This window comes from Crocuta crocuta, unplaced genomic scaffold, assembly GCF_008692635.1.
Source record: "Crocuta crocuta isolate KB4526 unplaced genomic scaffold, BGI_CrCroc_1.0 scaffold334, whole genome shotgun sequence".
Lineage (NCBI taxonomy): Eukaryota > Metazoa > Chordata > Mammalia > Carnivora > Hyaenidae > Crocuta > Crocuta crocuta.
The window spans coordinates 5,868,322-5,886,281 of NW_027533260.1; the positions used below are offsets into that span (position 1 = coordinate 5,868,322).

A 17,960-nucleotide genomic window follows, 5' to 3' on the forward strand; every position below is an offset into this window, starting at 1 on the left:
AGGCCAGAAGCACGACTGTGCGTGCAGGGGTGTAGAACATTAATGCAGAAGATCCATGTAGCTGAAGAAACTTCTACAACAGGCAAGCGTGTCAGTGGTGCTCAGTCCACCAGAACTCTGGCTTTTTGTGTTTTTTGTTTTGTTTTGTTTTTATTTGTTTGAGACATTTTGGCTCCAGAATGATGTATCTCTGGAATGTTTTCCTCTCCAGGATTCTGGGAAATTTCATCTAAGAACTCAGTGTGGTAATCCACTTCTCTGCCACAGTGTCGGGACTGTAGTTATTATTGTCCTAGAGCATTGCAGGAAGCATAGTCCAGACGCTCCTAACGGCCCCTAGCACTCCAGCCCCCTGGGGGGCGTGACCCGTGGCCTTTGCTCTACTCTTAACATTTTGGAAAGTAAGAACTCAGAAGCTCCGTGTAGTGGGAAGGAGGCACTTCTGCTCCCAGGGTCGGAGCAGTAGAGGATAACCCCTCGGGCATTCTGGGAAGTGTAGTCCCGGAACTCCGTGTAGTCTTAGGCACTTCCGTTCCCAAGAAGCCCGTTCTGGGGAATTCTGGGAAGTGTTGCTCTAGAGCCGCGGGTGGTGGCTGGCACTTCCGGTCCAGGTGTGCGAAGTTATGGCCATCGTTTCCCTCACACAGGTTGTCAGTCAAGTAGCCCACAATATCGGAAGTTTTCCCACCTGCTCTTGAGGCAGCAACAACTCAGTAGTCTGCTTCTAAAGGGGAGAGAAGGGATGTTTGAGGTATGGGGAGGGCAGTTGTAGTTCACTTAGGCGAAGTCTTCTCCCGTTTGGGGAGGTTTTTGCCTTCCTGGCGTGGGTGCGGCTTGCGTTGCAGTTTTTCCGCCCCCTCGCCCAACTACCAGCCCCTTCCTAGCGGGATAACATTGGGAAGAGTTAATTAATCTCTTTGTGCTCATCTGTAAAATGAGTAGATGACAGTGCCTTCCTAAGAGTGTTGGGATGCCTAGTGTGGTTCTGACAATGGCGGTATTTCGCATCCTCCTTTCCTTCCGCACTCTTGGAGTCAGTGACCCCTTGGCTCCTGGCATCCGGGCCCTATGTAAGTAGGACTTGGCATTCTTCTACAAAGATAGTTATATCAATCAGAGAATATGTGGGATGGGTACTTGGTCGTGAGCAATACTTAAGCCTTAGGTTTTTAAGTTCCAGTCTAAGCTTTCTAAGCTTTTTTTGTACTATGAAAATTAATAAAAGGAAACCTCATTTAAAATGGAGTGGGGAGATGGGGCCCCTGGGTGGCTCAGTCGGTTAAGCGTCTGACTTCAGCTCAGGTCATTGATCTCACTGTTCGTGGATTCGAGCCCCAGGTCAGAATCTGTCCTGACAGTTCATGGAGCCTGACAGGCCTGGAGCCTGTTTCAGATTCTGTGTCTCCTCCCTCTGCCTCTCCCTTGCTTGGGCTCCTTCTCTCTCTGTCTTTCTCTCTCTCTCTCTCAAAAATAAACATTAAAAAAATTTTTTAATGGAGTGGGGAGACCAGAAAAGGGAGCACTCACCCCCTACCATTTGAGGCCAATCACAGGAAGAACTGCCAATTACAGACTCTTATAGAAGAATAGGAAAGATTCAATTACAGGGCCCAACAGGAAAAGAGGTACCATACATCTTCTACGAGAAATCCACTGCCTCAGCACCTAAGCCAGTGAGACACCTCATCACTCTGAACTGTTGCTTTTTCTCAAATGGACTTTATTCAAAACAACCTCTCTCAAGTCCTCCTTCTCCATAAAATAATGTGCCTCTCCTTTGTTGAACTTACTTATGGTTTTGACATAGCTTCCATATCCCAAATTGGAGTTCTTTGCTATTCCCTAATACACCAATTTTTCCTAGTAAAATAACTTTTTATTTTTAAGGTCAATGATACAAATTACATTTAGAGTAGTCCTATGAGATGTATATTTGCTGTTTAGGAATTAATACTTAGGCTTTTTAAAAAAAAATTTAAATAGTTTATTGTCAAGTTGGTTTCCATATAACACCCAGTGCTCATCCCAACAAGTGCCCTTCTCCATGCCCATCACACCCCTTCCCCTTTCCCCACCCCCATCAGCCCTCAATTTCTTCTCAGCATTCAAGAGTCTCTCATGGTTTGCCTCCCTCCCTCTCCTGAAATATTTTTCCCCTTCTTCTCCCACATGGTCCTCCATTAGCTTCCTCCTTTTAATTTATTTTAAAAACAAACCCATAACATGAGACTATAAGTAACAGCATTTATGAGGAAACTGTATTTCCAAAAACATTTAAGAAGAAAGGTGGCAATGTTTTACAGTTTTTGCAAATCTCTTTAATTTCTGACTTCAAGAAAAACAGCTGGATGTTTTTTTAATCTTCTGTGTTCTATCTGTTGCGATAGTATTGTTTTGGATGAAGTAGTGAAGAAAATCTAGCCTCCCATAGTTATAGTTGGAAAAGAATTACTTTAATAGATTACAGATAATGTTCTTCTTTGATACTGCACCAAAGTTCGACAAGTGATAGTTTCATAAAGGCTATTGCAGTGTAGAATCTGAAACCATATTGGGTACTTTTTGCATTCTGTTACATTAAGATTCCTTTAGTCTGTCTTGTACTTTGAGTCTTTTATCCGTTAATGGTTTTGTGACATTATGCATTGCTCATTTAGAGAATATTAAATGACTGAGTTTTGCAAATCTTTCAAGTATTAACATTTTTGATCTTACGATATTTTTTCTCAAATTTTTATATAAACTCTAACTAGTTAACATATAGTATAATATTGTTTTCAGGAGTAGAATTTAGTGATTCATCACTTACATATAATGCTCAGTGGCCTTCCCAACAAGTGCTCTCCTTAATGGCCATCACCAATTTAGCCCATTTCTCCCCACTCCCCTCCCTTCCAGCAACCCTCAGTTTGTTCTCTGTGTTTAAGAGTCTCTTATATTTGGTCTCCATCTCTGATTTTATCTTATTTTTCCTTCCCTTCCCCTATGTTCATCTGTCGTATTTCTTAAATTTCACATATGAGTGAAGTCATATGTTTGTCTTTCTCTGACTGACTTCTTTAGCTTAGCATAATCCATTCTAATTCCATCCATGTTGTTGCAAATGGCAAGATTTCATCCTTTTTGGTCACTGAGTGGTATTCCACTATATGTATGTATGTGTGTATGTGTGTGTGTGCGTGTGTGTGTATACATATATATATATACCACATTTTTATCCATTCATTAGTCAATGGATATTTGGGCTCATTCCATAATTTGGCTATTGTTGATAGCACTGCTATAAACATGGGGGGGGGCATGTGTCCCTTTAAGTCAGCATCTTTGCTTCCTTTGGATAAATACCTAGAAGTGCAATTGTTCAGTTGTGGGGTAGTTCTATTTTTAATTTCTTGAGGAAACTCTTCTGTTTACCAGAGCGACTGCACCAGTTTGCATTCCCACCAACAGTGCAAAAGGGTTCCTCTTTCTCCAATCCCCACCAACATCTGTTGTTTCCTGAGTTATTAATTTTAGCCATTCTAACTGGTGTGAGGTGGTATCTCATTGTGGTTTTGATCTGTACTTCTCTGATGATGAGTGATGTTGAGCATCTTTTCATGTGTCTGTTGGCCATCTGGATGTCTTCTTCAGAAAAGTGTCTATTCATGTCTCCTGCCCATTTCTTCACTGGATTATTTATTTTATGGGTGTTCTTTATAGATTTTGAATACTAACCCTTTATCCAATATGTCATTTACAAATATCTTTTCCCGTTCCATTGGTTGCATTTTAGTTTTGTTGTTTCCTTTGCTGTGCAGAAGCTTTTATATTGATGAGGTCCCAATAGTTCATTTTTGCTTTTATTTCCCTTGCCTTCAGAGACATGTCTAGTAAGTTGCTGTGGCAGAGATCAAAGAGGTTGCTGCCTATTTTCTCCTGTAGGATTTTGATGGTTTCCTTTCTCACATTTAGGTCTTTCATCCATTTTGAATTTATTTTTGTATGTGGTATGATAAAATGATCCCATGGGCGATTCCTTTACTCTTGGTGAGATAGGTTAGTGTAAGGGTACCAGAAAGGACTAAGCTCACCAATCACCTGGGTTCTCACCCAGTGCAGTGGTTCTCTGCCCTAACTGAGTCCTAAAATCACCAAGAGTCCTTCCCCAAATTACACATGTCTTGACAGATTCTAATTTAGTTTTAGAAGAGCCCTAGGCAAGTTTTGAGCTCCCCTGGAATTTTCACATGCTGCCAGCGTTGGGAGATACTATCTTGGAAGTGAAGGCTCTGGGCAGAAATCTCAGCTTTTCTGTTGGCTACTGGTTTATCAGGAACAAGTTCCTGAACTCTCTCTCTCTCTGCCTCAATTTTCTTCTCTGTAAAATGAGGATAATTACTGTCCTTATCTCTATCTCATTGCTGTGAAAATCAAACAAGATATTAAATGTAAAGCACTTAAATTAGTGCCCTGATGCGTGTATGTGCTCCATAGATGTCAGCTGCTGTAATTATTATTGGCAGAATTTTATTAATGCTTACATTTCATTATGGGATGGAGACTCCCAACAGTCAGGCAGGCATGGGGAGGACTTCTTTTACTGTGAGCAGTAAAGAAGGCCACCCAATGTTAAATCACCAATTTTCTACTGACATTTGAGCAGAGACCTACGGAAAGTAGAGAGTCATCCCATATGCTATCTTCAGAAAGTTCCAGCCACAGTACGAGCCCTTTCCAAGGGGTGGCTTTCAGAGTTTGTGTTCTACCCTGTTCTTTTCATTCTCCCAGGCTCTATCTGTGTTGTAAAAGATGAGCTTCCGGGTTTTCGCTCCCCCCTCCCCCCCAGAATTTATGAAGGTCTGAATTACTGTGAGGTTGTAAAATACTGTATGTTATCACTTCTGCTTTGTTTCCCCTTCATTTTCATAGAGAAACCATCCCAAAGGAGCCAAAGGGCCACTGTCTGCTTAAACACTGCCTTTCGTGACTGGGTGATAAGGTATCTTCTCCCAAACTCGCCAGTTATTCCAACCATTCCAGGGCCTCACCGTCCTTTCCAATCTGATACTCAAGACAGAAAAAGGCTTTAAACTGTGTATGAACACATCCCCTGGTAATCTATCTGTAAACATTTTACTAAACATTTTGCACCCTGAAGCCCTGATGTGCTGTGTGGCCCTGATTCTCAAACACTCTGGTAGGCAGAATTACATAGAGGCTGTTTATCAGGCACCTGCCACAACAATAGTAGAAACAACGTTTAATAACTATTAATAACTATTACAGGGAGGGAGGGGAAGTTCTCTAAACATTTCTTACCAAGTCATCTAGCACTGAATGGAAAAGTTTATTGAAAAAAAAAAACTCAAACATTTAGATATCAGTATAAATTTAGAGACTTTGGAATAATAGGGAAATAAACGTTTTAGAAAATAAAATTCTGAAATTATTTTGGAGGTTGTTGAGAGTTCATAATGGTGGTTAACTAACGTATAAGTGGTTATAAATCTAGAAAATATGATTAAATATGCATGTTGTGTGCTAAGATATAAGCTTGATGAATGCAGAGACTTTGTTCACTGCTGAAGCTACAGTCTTTTTTCTTGCTCCCAAAGGATATATTTTTTGAATATTTATTTTACTGCTTTAATGCCAGTATAATTAATGCACAGTGTTATGTTAGTTTCAGGTGTACAGTATAATTATTTAACAGTTCTATACATTATTCAGTGCTCATTGCAGTAAGTGTACTCTTGATTCCCCTTCACCTATTTCACCCCTCCCCCACCCACCTCCCTTCTGGTGACCATCAGTTCATTTTCTATTGCTAAGAGTCCGTTTTTTCATTTGTCTCTTTTCTTCTTTGTTTCTTAAATTCCACATACTAGTGAAATCATATGGTATTTATTTTTCTCTGAATGACTTATTTCACATGGCTTCANGAGAGTCCGTTTTTTCATTTGTCTCTTTTCTTCTTTGTTTTGTTTCTTAAATTCCACATACTAGTGAAATCATATGGTATTTATTTTTCTCTGAATGACTTATTTCACATGGCTTCATACACTTTCTAGATCCATCCATATTGCTACAAATGGCAAGACTTCATTCTTTTTTACAGATGATTAATATTCTATCGTATATGTATTTACGACATCTTCTCTAGCTATTCATCTATTGATGGACACTTGGGCTGCTTCCATGCCTTGGCTATGGTAAATAATGCTACAGTAAACACAGGGGGGTGTATGTGTTTTTCATTTAGCATTTTTTTATTCTTTGGGTAAATAACCTGTGGTGGTAATTCTGTTTTTAATTTCTTTTTTTGTAATGTTTATTGATTTTTGAGAGAGACAGAGGACGAGCAGAGGAGGCACAGAGAGGGAGACACAGAATCCGAAGCAGGCTCCAGGCTTTGAGCTGTCAGCACAGAGCCCGACATGGGGCTCGAACTCACAAGCCGGGAGAACATGACCTGAGTAGAGGTTGATGCTTAACCAACTGAGCCAACCAGGCGCCCCTCTATTTTTAATTTTTGAGGAACCTCCATGCTATTTTCCACAGTGGCTGCATGAGTTTACATTCCCACCAACAGTGCACAAAGTTCCTTTTTGTCAACATTCTTGCCAACATTTTTTGTTTCTTGTGTTTTTTATTTTGGCCATTCTGACAAGTGTAAGATGATATCTCACTATAGTTTTGATTTGTATTTCCCTGATGATAAGTGATGTTGAGCATCTTTTCATGTGCCTGTTGGCCATCTGAGGGTTTGTTTCTGGGCTCTCTATTTTGTTCCATTAATCTATGTGTTTACTTTTGTGTCAGTATTATTTTGCTCTTATTACTATAGCTTTGAAGGATATCTTGAAATCTGGGATTGTGTTATCTCCAGTTTTGTTATTTTTCAGTATTGCTTTGGGTGTTTTGGGTCTTTTGTGGCTCCATACAAAATTTAAGATTATTTGTTCTAGTTCTGTGAAAAATGCTGTTGGTATTTTTATAGGGATTGCATTAAATGTGTAGATTGCTTTGGGTATTATAGACATTTTAACAATATTTGTTCTCCCAATGCATGAGCATGGAATATGTTCACATTTGTTTGTGTCATCTTCAATTTATTTAACCAGTGTTTCATAGTTTTCAAAGTACAGGTCTTCTTTTACCTTCTTGTTTAAGTTTATTCCTAGGAATTTTCTTTTTCTTTTTCTTTTTCTTTTTTTTTGCAATTATAAATGGGGTTGGTTTCTTAATTTCTCTTTCTGCCATTTCATTATTAGCGTATAGAAAAGCAACAGAATTATGTATATTGATTTTGGATCCTGTGACCTTCCTGAATTCATTTGCCAGTTCTAGTAGTTTTTTGGTGGAGTCTTTAGGGTTTTCTATATATGATATATGTAATCTGCAAATAGTGAAAGTTTTACTTCTTCCTTACTGATCTGGATGCTTGTCATTTCTTTTTCTTGTCTGACTTCTGTGCCCAAAGGCATCCAGTACTATGTTGAATAAAAGTAGTGAGAGTAAACATTCTTGCCTTGTTCCTAACCTTAGGGGAAAAGCTCTCACTTTTTAATCATTGAGTATGATCTTAGTTGTGGATTTTTCATATATGGCCTTTCTTATGTTGAGGTATGTTCCCCCAAACCAACTTTGCTGAGGGTTTTTATCCTAAATGGATGTTGTACTTTGTCAAGTGCTCTTTCTGCATCTATTGAAATGATCATACAGTTTTTATCTTTCCTGTGATGATGAGAGGTATCACATTGATTGATTTGTGTATATCAAACCACCCTCTTATCTCAGAAATAAATCCCACTTGATTAGGGTGAATGATTTTTAAAAATCTACTGTTTGATTCAGTTTGCTAATAGTTTGTTGAGGATTTTTGCATCTATGTTCATCAGAGATAGGCTTGTAGAGGTTTTTTTTTTTTTGTGGTGTCTTTATCTGGTTTTGGTATCAGGGTAATGCTGGCCTCATAGAATGAATTTGGAAGACTTCCTTCCTCTTCTATTTTTTAGAATAGTTTGGAAAGAATAGGTACTAATTCTTCTTTAAATGTTTGGTAGAATTCACCTGTGACACTGTCTGGTCCTGGAATTTTGTTTGGTGGGAGTTTTTTGATTACTGATTCAATTTCATTACTGGTAGTTGGTTTATTCACATGTTCTATTTCTTCTTTATTCAATTTTGGTAGAGTATATTGTTCTAGGATATATTATCCATTTCTTCTAGGATGTCCAATTTGTTGGCATATAATGTTTCATAATGTTCTTTTGTAATTGTTTGTATTTCTGTAGTATCAGTTGTTATTTCTCTTCTTTCATTTCTGATTTTAGTTTGAGTCCTCTCTCTCTGTCTCTCTCTCCCTCTCTGTCTCTCTCTGTCTCTCTGATGAGTATGGCTAAATGATTATCAGTTTTGTTGATCTTTTCAAAGAACCAGCTCCTGGTTTCATTGATCTGTTCTATTGTTGTTTTGTTTTAGTTTTTGTTTTTGTTCTATATTTCCTTCCTTCTACTGGTTTGGGGTTTTCTTTGTTCTTTTGCCTGTTGTGTTAGGTGTAAGGTTGAGTTATTTTTTTAAAACATTTTAAAAAATGTTTTATTTATTTCTAGGAGAGAGACAGAGACAGCGTGAGCAGGGGAGGGTCAGAGAGAGAGGGAGTCACAGACTGAAACAGGCTCCAGGCTCTGAGCTGGCAGTCAGCACAGAGCCCGACGCGGGGCTCGAACCCACGAACTGCGAGATCATGACCTAAGCGAAAGTCGGACGCTTAACCGACTAAGCCACCCAGGCGCCCCTGTTACAACCACTTTTAAAGTCTATTTTGTCCAATATAAGTATTGTTATCCTGGCTTTCTTTTCATTTCCATTTGCATGAGAAATGCTTTTCTATCCTTTCACTTTCAATCTCAGGTGTCTTTAGGTCTGAAGTGTGTCTCTCATAGGCAGCATATGAGTGTGCCTTGTATTTTTATCCATTCTGCCATGTGTTGTCTTTTGAGTGGAGCATTTAGTCAATTTACATTCAAAGTAATTATTGATAGGTATGTACTTATTGCCATTTTTTTACTCACTTTTTTTCTTTTTCTATTTCTGTTCCTTTCTTCTCTTGCTCTCTTCTTTCATGGTTTGCTGGCTTTCTTTAGTGACATACTTGGATTCCTTTCTCATTATTCTTTGCATATTTACTAGTGTTTTTTGATATGTGGTTACCATTAGGCTTGTATATAACACCTTCTGCATATAGCAGTCTATATTAAGTTGTTGGTCATTTAAGTTTGAACCCATTCTTTCTTCCTCACTCCCCCCATGTTTTAGGTAAATGGTGTCATGTTTTATGTCCTTTTATTTTGTTAATCCTTTGATTTATTTGTATAGATATACTTAATTTTACTGCTTTTGTGCTGCTTATGTTTCTTACTCCTGCTTGTGGTGTTTCCCTCCCACTTGGAGTCCCCTTTAACATTTCTTGCAGGGATGATTTAGTGACGATGAATTCCTTAACTTAGTTTTTGAAAAAAAAATTTTTTTTGTCTTGGAAACTCTTTATCTCTCCTATTCTGAATGATAGCCTTACTGAATAGAATTTGCTTTGCTGCAGTTTTTTTTTCTTTTCTTTCAGCACTTTGAATATATCATGCCACTCCCTTCTGGCCTGCAAAGTTTCTGCTGAAAAATCAGCTGACAGCTTCTGGGATTTCCCTTGTATGTAATTGTTTTCTTTTCTCTTGCAGCTTTTAAAGTTCTCTATCACTACTTATTGCCATTTTAATTACTATGTGTCTTGGTGTGGACTTCCTTGGTTTGATTTTATTGAGGGTTTTCTGTGCCTTCTGAATTTGGATTTCTGTTACTTTTCACAGATTCAGGATTTTTCAGCTATTATTTCTTCAAACAAATTTTCTGCCTTATTTTCTCTCTCTTCTCCTTCTGGGATCCCTATAATGCAAATGTTATTATGCTTGATGGTGTTGCTGAATTCCTTTAATCTATTTTTATTTTTATTTTTTCTCTCTCATGTTCAGTTTGATTGTTTTCCATTACTCAGTCTTTCACATCACTGATCCATTCTTCTACTTCTTGTAATCTACTATTTATTCTCTCTAGAGAATTTTCAGTTTCACTTTTTGAGTTCTTCATCTCTGATTGGCCCTTTTTTATGTTTTGTCTTTGTTGAGGGTCTCACAAAGGTCCCTTACTCTTTTCTCAAATCCAGTGTGTATCTTTAAGACTATTACTTTAGATTCTCTATACAGGCATATTACTTATCTCTATTTTGTTTAGCTCTCTTGATATGATTTTGTCCTGTTCTTTCATTTGTAACATATTCCTCTGTCTCCTCATTTTGTCTAACTCTGTGTGTCTGTTTCTGTGTTAGGAAATTCAGCTCTGTTTCTTGCTCTTTTTAAAAAAAAACTTATAGTTTATTTATTTTTGAGACAGAGAGAGACAGAGCATGAATAGGGGAGAGGCAGAGAGAGAGGGAGACACAGAATCCGAAACAGGCTTCAGGCTCTGAGTTGTCAGCACAGAGCCTGATGCAGGGCTTGAACCCACGAACTATGAGATCTGACCTGAGCCAAAGTCGGACGCTTAACTGACTGAGCCACCCAGGCGCCCCTATGTTTCTTGCTCTTGAAAGTAGTGACCATATGAAAAAAAGGTCCTGTAGTGCCCTGCAGTTCAAGGTCCCCTGTTCACCAGAAACTTGCACTTCATGGGTGTCTCCTACATGTGTTATATGCACCCTACTGTCGTGGCTAAGCCACATTTGCCTTCAGTCCAGTCATCTGCAATGACTCTTTGCTTGCTGTGGGCAGAATTTGGTCTCTGTGTCGTTAGGGGGCCAGTCTGGAGCCACCATGGGCTTCAGTTGGGTCAGACCAGGTTTTTCCACAGTTTAGTAGCACTGAACTGCAAGGCTCTCTCTGTGTATCGTCACCTGAGAAGCTTTCATTGGTTGGCAGGGCCTGCAGTCAGACCAGATGTCTGTCCCCAGCCAATTGATTGAGCCACAATTGGACTGATGTATGTGCTTATCTTTCCCTTCTGTCTGGGAAAGGAGTCACTTTAGAGTGTTACTGGCCTCCTTTGGGCCTCTTGCATACTGCCATGTTCGTGTCACCACTTTAGATAGACTCTTGCTGAGGGCACGATGAAGATGTTGGGCTACAGGAGAATCAGGGGTTGGGGGGCGCATGTTAGCAAGGTTTGCACAGGTCTCTGCTGTGGGGGACCTGTAGGCACTCAGGAATACTGCAGAAGGTGGATCAGAGGGTGTGGGTCTGCAGGAGAGTGTGGGGATGGGGCATGCTGTTGGCAAGCCAGGTGGAGAGTGTTCACACTATGCTGATTCTCACACATGTCTGTGTATCTAGTCTGGGGTTAGGGGAGGGAAATGGTTTGCAACAGTGCTTTTGTTCTTGGAGAAGTCTCCTAAAGATCTTTGCCCCTCCAGCACCTGTTCTGAGGTTAGTAAATAAATCTTCCTTTGAACCTCAGGTGTTTTTCAAACTGCTGCTTCTAAACTATATCTCAGTGGGACTGTTTGTTATGCTCTTTTTAAGGGCAGAGACTCAGTTTCCTATCACCCTCCACTTCTCCTGGGTCTGGGACCCACTGATTTTTAAAGTTCTAGATATTAAACCCTACTGATGGTAAGAACTCATGAAGTTAAGTCCCTCCAATTTTTAAGCCAAATGTTAATGGGGATTTGTCTTTCCAGTGTGGGTGCCCCATGCCTGGGGTGCCTGATGTGGTCTGCTCCTTTCCTTTCTCTCCACCCGAAGCATTTTCTCTCTTGTGTACAATCCTAAAGGTCAGTTTGGTTCCTATCTGCATCTCCATCCTTTCTACCCTTTTTTATGTGGTCTCCTCTCTACCTTTTAATGGTGGAGAGTCTGTTCTGCCTAATCATTTTCTGGGCTATTTTCATTGATGTGGGTGTTATCTAGATGTATCCATGGGAAAAGGTGAATTTATGATCCTCCTACTCCACCATAACCCCCCTTCCTGAAGCTACATCTTACCACTGCTTAACACTTTGTAGCTGTGCCCAGAAACTAGTTGTTAAATGGGCAAAAGGGAGTAAATTATATTGAGTTCATATCAAAAATTTCATATAAAATTTACTCAGAAGAATCCTGGAAAAGGTCTTAATAAAACTAAATCAGGTAAACAGTCAAAATGAAGGACACCAATGACTTTACTGGGGCTTAACTATGTAGGCATGATTGAATGAATCATTAGTCTTGCGACCCAGTCTCCAGCCTCCTTCCCCACCATAGATTGATATCACCTGGTTCAAAGTCCCAACCCTTGAATCACATGGTTAGTCTTTCTGGTGTGATCATCTCCCATACTGAGTCATCCCATTATCATAAAAATACCTTGCCACCCCCCCTATAACTCATCTGTCCAGTGTAAATTGTCAGGTGTAGTCTGAGGGATCCCCCATAAATAAGAAAGACTCCTGTTACTTAACAGATTCTAAGGATTTAATGGCTATCTTCCAGGACCTGGAGATAAAGTTCAGCCAGCCTATTTATTATACAGGTGCATACAGTTTAAAGTTGTTATATGTTCTTGGTGAACTCAACATTTTATTGTTATGAAGGTCTCTCTAGCAATGCTTTTAAAACAGATGTGTTGATATAATTTTAAAAAGTCACCCTTTTAAAGTATATAATTCAGTGGGTTTTTAGTATATTCACAAAATTGTGCACCATCCCCATTTTTCCCCCTCCAGAACATTTTCATCACTCCAAAATGAAACTACATCCATGCACCATCCCTCCCTATTCTGCCTCGCCCCCCACCCAGCCCCTGACAACTACCAATCTACATTTCTGTCTCTATGCATTTACCTATTACAGACATTTCATATAAATGGAATCATATACTATACAGCAGTTTGGGCTGGTTTCTTTTACTTAGCATAATGTTTTCAAGGTTCATCCATGTATCAGCACTTCATTCCCTTTTTATGGCCAAGTTATATTCCATTGTTTAGATAGACCACATTTTGTTTACGCATTTCTCAGTTGCTGGACACTGGTTTCCACTTTTCTGGATATTATGAATTTAATAGGCTTTTAACATCCATGTGCAACTTTTGTGTGGTCTATTAATGCTACTTGCCTTAAAATATATTTTGTGATATTGATATTGTATTTAAAAATTTGTCATAATAATTTCAGGCTTAGGGTGATATCTTTTTTCCAAAAAGGATATTCATGGGGCACCTGGGTGGCTCAGTCAGTTAAGCGTCCGACTTTGGCTCAGGTCATGATCTCACGGTTTGTGGGTTCAAGCCCCACGTCGGGCTCTGTGCTGACAGCTGGCACAGAGCCTGGAGACTGTTTCAGATTCTGTGTCTCCCTCTCTCTCTGACCCTCCCCTGCTCAAACTGTCTCTCTCTCTCAGAAATAAATTTAAAAATTTTTTAAATTTAAGAAAAAAAACATTAAAAAAAAAACCCAAAGAGGATATGCACTTGACCATCAGGTACCCCAGGGCATTAGCAATTCAAGATTCCTTTTATATAGTTTTAAGGTTATCTCTGATTTGGATTTGGGCTTCAGACCCCTGACAGGGCAGATAATATGTTATTCACTCTTACCCCCAGGATGCATTGGTTCCTGGCATCCACTACAAAATATAGGTGGTTTTATCAGTTATCCACTCTTGGCAGGCCCTGGCCTCCAACTTTTATAACCCTGGAGCCATGACAGTGTCAAAGATGAGTGCCTTGCTTCTCAGCCTTACCATTTCCAGAAGTGGCCAGTGCCCCCAAGGGGAATAGTGACTCCAAGTTCTCCTGCATTTCAAAACTTATTCTCCTGAAATTCTGTACACACTGTAGCTTATTCATTCTGTACACACTGTTAGCTTACTGGTGCTCATCAACAGCGCATGTGTGTGTCCAGTTAATGGGAATTACCTATTTTGCCATTACTCAAAGTGGAAGCCTCTGTTATTTGTTAATTTGTCATTTTTATCTTTCCTATTTATCAGATTGATCCTGCTGAATATATAAAACTGCAAAACAAATATTACCAAAGGTTTTTACTTTTGGGGAAGAATCTTTTGATCTTAAAATGGTTAATCCTTAAAATGGTTCTTTTCTTTAAAACCACTATTTTCCACATATTTACTGTTATTTAGTTTCCTATTCAGAGGTGCATTGCCCATGATTTGAATTGGCTTCACTTGGTGTTCAGATATTTTCAATATCCCCTATGATTTTTTTAAAAATATTTTTTTATTTATTTCTAGGAGAGAGAGAGAGAGAGACAGCGTGAGCAGGGGAGGGTCAGAGAGAGAGGGAGACACAGACTCTAAAATAGGCTCCAGGCTCTGAGCTGGCAGTCAGCACAGAGCCCGACGCGGGGCTCGAATCCACAAACTGCAAGATCACGACCTAACCAAAAGTCAGACGCTTAACCGACTAAGCCACCCAGGCGCCCATATCCTCTATGATTTTTTTGTTGAGAGATAAATTCAAATCTATCAGGACTTTAGATTTTAACTTTACAGGAATGAAATCACTATACTGGACACCTGAGCTAATATAACACTGTATACTAACTGGGATTAAAGTTAAAACTTAAAAAAATAGGGGCAGGGGCGCCTGGGTGGCTTAGTTGGTTAAGCGTCCGACTTTCGCTTAGGTCATGNCTGGCTGGCTCAGTTGGAAGAGCAGGCAACTCATGATCTTGGGGTCATGAGTTCAAGCCCCGTTTGGTATAGAGACTACTAAGAAAAAAAACTTAAAAATAAACATTACAGGAAGTACATGGAACAAATTATTTAATGACACAAAAAAATAATTGGAGAGATCCAGTTATCTGGATCCAGTTAAGCGGGACATTACGACCACTGACTGGATTCCTCCACAGGTCAAAGGTCTGAAAAGATAAACTGAAAGGGCAGTATTCAAGGATAAATGCACCTGAGTAGATAAACAGAATGAACAACTCTGGACACTGACTTGAACAAACCAGTTATGAGAGATTTGGGGGGTAACTGGAAAAGGGATTGGGTGTGTCAAAAAGCAATTTCTGCATACTGAATGAAACAAAGCAGGACAAATTTACTTTCGTAAATTTGTTTGCTTTTGACCTGCAAACCACGAATGTCACAGCTATAGAAACAATGAGTTCTGAGTTGTTCATAGGCTAAGAGGGTATTTATGGGATAAATATGGAAGTCATTTGGCTTTTTTTTTTCCAGCTGATTCGTTGCCTAGTGGTCTTATTTGGATCAGGGTAGCCGAGTCAAGGAAAGGAAGTCCAGGCATGGCCATGAACAGACTTGGCATTTGGAGATTGGCTGGTTCCTCTACTGATTTCTGAGATGAGCCGTAAATTCCTGTAAGATTAGGTTGTTTCCTATTTGCACCTGTGTTAACCATCTCCATTTTCTCCCTGACCTAAGAGACTCCATTTTAGTTTAGTTCTGTCACCCAACTAATGTGAGTTTGCTCCGTGGTGAATTACGGATAGAGACAACACCAAGTGGAGCTGTCACACAAAGGAAATTTTATTTGCAGCAAATAAGGAGTCCACAGGGAATAAGTTCCAAAGCTGTGACTCCCCTGGCAGGGGTGAGATGTTTCTTTTTGGGGTTTAGGATGAATATTCAGTAAGAGGAGCTTTGTCATTGTATGCAAAGGTGGGCATAAGGTTGTGCATAGGTGCTTAGAAAACATGCCCATACATGCATCCTATGTTATCTTAATAAATCTTATGCTTCTGTCAGGGTGGAAACTTCAATAGTATAATGAAACAGAGATAACTGTCAGACTAGGGGAAGGGGCTATGGGCATGCTCTGAGAGTCGGTATAAACCTGGATGGGGTTTTGGGCTCTTTATCTCAGGTAAGGAACGCAAGGTCTTGCTTACTTTGGAAAGCTCCCGGGAGCTCCCTTCCATTTACTAGAAGGGATGCTGCTCATTTCACGAATGGTTAAATAAAGCCAATTAGATTTTTTAATTTACTTGGCTTTTTTAAAAACACAACTCATTTTTTAAAAAGAAGTAAAAATATTTCCCTTTTAGGCATCATCAACGTTTGTATCAACTTTTTGTAAATTCTTAGCACATTGGAACCAATAGCTCATGCCATAAAACGGTGTCCACAGCCCTTAGGTGCCGTGCAGAATAAAGGAGGCAGAGGAGTCAAACACACTCCCTTTACCTCTGTTCCTTCCCCTCCGCACAAGACACAGCGTGGAACAGCTTCGCCACCGAAACTTCCTATCTACCTACCTCCCTTACGACCGTCTACCGTCTACGTTAAAATAACTGTTCAGTCGTCATTAGCACGCGTTTACTTCTCCAGAGGATTCCTGTCCAAGCAAAGTGCTTGCTTGATTGTTCAACACAGAAACGTCCACAAGGCCCATCAACTCTTCAATCTCTTCGAAAGAAAGCAACCGTCGGCACCTAAAAACTCTTGCTGTTCTCCTAAAAAGGCCTGTAGTACCGTGAGCCTTACGCGAGTCTAATCAAGTCCGCCGTCGCACTGAAAGACGCGCCTTAAACCGAACTTGCAATTCTCAGTAAATTCCAACCTTGACTTCGTGTCCGTGTCAAGGTGCCGTGTCCCTCGCGGTGGGGTTCTCCCTCACTGCGATTAGCGATAAACTCCGTTTATTATCCGACGGTGGTATTGGAGATAGCGGGGAGCCTGCATCTGATACAAGTTTGAGAGCCAGTGTACCCCAGGTTCTGCGTTAGGCGGTTCAGCGCAAGTCGCTTTTAAGTTTCCAATTTTCAGCCTTCCCTTAAAAATTTTGGTTCGTTTCTTTTTCATACGACCGACTTTTTTCAACTCGCAACTATTTTCTCCTGAGCTCTAACAAATGAAGAAAACGAAAAGAAATCTGAGTTACGGCATCAGAGAGGTGACTCAACCTGCACCTACCTTAGACCCAAACAAGAACCAGCTGTGGGACTCGCGGTCCCGCAAGGCGCATTCTGGGAAATGTAGTCCAGGAGTTGCGTGAAAGCGGAGGCGCTTCCCCTTGGGCATTCTGGGAAGTGTAGTCCAGGAGCCGGGTAGAGTGGGGACACTTCCGCTCTAGGAAGGCGAGGTCGGGGCCGAGATTTTTGGCTGGGAGGTGAGTTAACCCCGCGCCCCTGCGGTCCCTCCGCGCCTTCTCGGCATCGGCGTGAGGCCAGCAGCCTCCGAGTCCTCGCTCCTGGGGCAGGGGAGCCGCGGCAGGCGGCGGAGGGCGGGTACGGAGGCGGCGGCGGCGAGTGACTCCCCCGGACGAAGCCTCCGCGTCGGGGCGGGGGGGCCTGGNTTGCGTCCGGGGCTCTCCTCACGCACCCCTCCAGCCGGCTGTGCGTGCGCCCCGCGGTGACCCAGTGGGCGAGCATCCCTGCCTCAGTTTCCCCATGCCTGAAAAGGGTTAGTGCCTGCCCAGTAGTGTTCTTCTGAGAATTAAATGAGATTATGTATGGAAAGCTTAAAACCAGTGCCTGGTGCCTAGTAAAAGGTTGGATGGTGCCAGGAATGTTGTCATAATATCGGGCCCCGTGTTATTTGGAAGCTCCTGAGTGCCCGGCGTCGGGGCGAGGGGTCGGAGCCCCGGCTGCAGCTCCACCGGCCCTTCATCGATTTCTGCGGTGGGGCCGTTCCGGGCTTCCTGGACTCTTCCCGGACCCTTGATGAGAAAGGAGAGTCATCTTCAGCTGGATCCTGGGGGAAAGTTCTCTGCAGTTTATGCCAGAGAAACAGCCCGGCTCACGGCTTCGCAGAGTGCTTGCGGTGTACTGAGTCCTTAAATGTTGAGAACGTGTAACAGGTCCGTGTTGTTAATTTAAAATGCAACAGGATTTCTTAGTCTGCGGTTTTAGTCAGTCATTGTTTGCCTTCTTGCATATGGGAGAAGAAACTTTGTTGAGGCTCTTCCAGCTTTATAACATGCTCAAGTAATTACACCTATTAAAATAGCATCATGGGCG

The 17,960-nt window shown here is 41.0% G+C and overlaps 1 protein-coding gene across 1 annotated transcript in view; it reads left to right on the top strand.

Moving 5' to 3' along the window:
* Positions 1–17,043: 17,043 nt before the first annotated feature.
* ZNF235 (zinc finger protein 235) overlaps positions 17,044–17,960 on the top strand; it is a 34,000-nt gene continuing 33,083 nt past the window's right edge. The window contains exon 1 of the mRNA XM_077747459.1: positions 17,044–17,110. The gene's annotated coding sequence lies outside the window, so the exon portion shown is untranslated. The remainder of the gene's footprint in view (positions 17,111–17,960) is intronic.